The sequence below is a fragment of the Bos indicus x Bos taurus genome, chromosome X (genome assembly GCF_003369695.1).
Source record: "Bos indicus x Bos taurus breed Angus x Brahman F1 hybrid chromosome X, Bos_hybrid_MaternalHap_v2.0, whole genome shotgun sequence".
NCBI classification, from domain to species: Eukaryota; Metazoa; Chordata; class Mammalia; order Artiodactyla; family Bovidae; genus Bos; species Bos indicus x Bos taurus.
Genome location: NC_040105.1, coordinates 122,013,401 through 122,015,941, shown reverse-complemented (window position 1 = coordinate 122,015,941; position 2,541 = coordinate 122,013,401). Strand labels below are relative to the sequence as shown.

Sequence of the window (2,541 nt, the reverse complement as noted above, 5' to 3'; positions counted from 1 at the left end):
AGCAGGAACCCAAGGGGCAGATTTCTTTCCTCACTCAACTTCCAGGCACTGTAGGAGGAAGGAGAGTTCCCTGCACCTGCTTGCCAAGCTCTGCTCTACTTGCTGAACTCTGATCAGCATAAACAGGTCGTTCTGGCTACAAGTTCCCCCAAATTCTCCTTACTTGTATGTTTAAGGCACACAAGCTCCCCTGTGTAAAGCTCTCTATTTACAATGAATCAATTATTTATTTTTATTATTTGATAATTTTATTAATTATTTAACTATTATTGGAGAAGGAAATGGCAACCCACTCCAGTATTCTTGCCTGGAAAATCCTATGGACAGAGGAGCTTGGTGGGCTACAGTTCGTGGGGTTGGCAAGAGTCAGATATGACTGAGCACACACACAATTATTAATTATTCTTACTGTTCAAAAGAAACTTTCACACTGCCCAGCCAAACACTTAGCCCCAAGATGCTGAGAGTGGGCACAAGGACAGAGCCCAATTCGCATCATGGATTCTGGTCATTGGGGTCATACTTGATCATGACTTTCAACCCCAAACCCTTTTTGGAGGTTTCAAAAGCCCCCAGAGCTTTCACCATAGGAAACCGATGGGTGACCAAGGGCTTTACATTCACAAACTTGGATGCAAGTGTTGAAATAACCATTGGCCACATTTTGCAGTAGCGAAATGCCCTTGATATCCACCTTCCAGGTGGCTGCATGCACGAAGGGCCCACTGGTCATCTCAGAGCCCAGCACCACCAGCACCAGCCCACCAGGATGAGTCTGGTAGATATCTGCCTGGATGGAGGTCTCTGCTCCTGTGCACTTGATGGTGACTTCCAGCTTGCTGCCCAGAAGACCTTCTGCTTTCTTGGCTATTTCCTGAGGGCTCTCATTGGAGTCCAGAGGATGAAATCAGCCCCAACTTCCTTGGCTTTAGACAACCGAGAGGCTGACAGATCAGTCACCACCATTTGAGCTGCACCCATCGCCTTGGCTGTGAGGAACTGACCAGTCCATCTGGCCCAGCTCCACACACAAGGACCTTGTTTCCAGTTTGCCGGCAGGCATGAATCCCCACAGACAGTGGCTCAACCAGGGCCCCTTCCTCAAAGGTGACATTGTCAGGAAACTTGTAGCAGAAATTAGCCTTGTGCTTGTAGAACTGGCAGAGGTTCCCATCATCGGGCGGCATGACACAGAAGAAGATGGTTGGTGACAGATTGTATCGGCCAGTCTTGCAGAGTTCATCAAGTTTCTCAAGGAGCTCCAAGCTCAATGTCAACATGATCACCTGGTTATAAGTGCTTGACCGATGATTCCACTTTTATGACTGTTCTCAAAGCTTTATGCCCTAGCACCATTGGCTTTTTCACAACAAAATTTCTGATTCGACCATGCTGCCGGCCATGGACATCTGAACTACAAATTCCGACAGGATGTATCTTCAGTAGCACCTCATTTGGGCCTGGTTCAGGGATAGGATAGTACTCCAAGTGCAGGTCTCTGGGTCCATGCACCACCAAGCAGAGGTCGTCAGGCTTGGCTGCCGCCATGTTTGTCCCTCCCTCCTTTCCGGTCAGGGCTGCTGTCTGCTGTTCGTGAGGTGGTTTAGTTTGCAGCCCCTGGAGGGTTCTCCCAGATTTTAAATTGTGAAAGTGGTTGAATCCAGTTTAAAAACCAAGAGAAAGCTGTTGGCAACTCTAGCTGGGGATCCCACAGTATATAAAATAGGGAAGCAATTCAGAATTTTTCAAGGTGAATTCATGGTTGTGTTGAGTAGATCTTTGCTAATTTCTGCAGTTGGCTCTTGAGAATCTCTCTGCTTTGGAGCACATTGCTCAGAGAATCTTCAACTCTAAGGATCAGAAGGAATCTTAAAAGTCATCTTTTTTAAATCTGCTCACCAACAATGAGTGGAATGTAGCAGGGAAGGTGCCAGGGACAACGGTGAGGGGACATGTGGCTTAAGGATTTTATGCCCACTTCATTCAGCTTCAGGAAGGACAGATACTAAAGGAAGGGAGAGAAATCAAGTGGGGAAAGAGGTTGAATAAGAATGAAATCAGTTGGATTTACAACTAAGGGAGAAGGCCAGCTTTTGAGACTCTTTCTAAATTCCTGCCAGCTGCACTTCATTATTCCATTCTCTGGGATCAGATCCTGTTTTATGAACTCTATCCTAGCACTGATCACTGTTATCTTTGAATGTGTCTATATGTTCTTTTAGACCAGGAGCTCTTGGAGAAAAAAAAGCCACAGCCTCACTCATATGTGTAGCCTTTCCAGTCTTTGATACTTAGGGACTTAGCTGATAGTATGGTTGCACAGCTACAAATGGGGGCTTTAGCATCAGTAAAGCTGACTCCCAGCTTCAGTAGCTTCAGATTGGAAATCTCTCCTTGATTTTGACTGGCTCCGTGACCTTGGGCAAGTTACTTAAGTCTTAGTGACCTCATACATAAGATGAAGAGTAAGAATGAGTTGTAAGGATGAGAGCTGTGTAGAGTCCTTGGCACTTGGCAAATGATTGCTGCTGAGGTTCAGAT

At 46.1% G+C, this 2,541-nt stretch overlaps 1 pseudogene; it reads right to left on the bottom strand.

Annotated features, from left to right (window-relative positions):
- Window positions 1-495: 495 nt before the first annotated feature.
- On the bottom strand, window positions 496-1,548 carry LOC113886892 (annotated as a pseudogene).
- Between the last annotated feature and the right edge of the window lie 993 nt (window positions 1,549-2,541).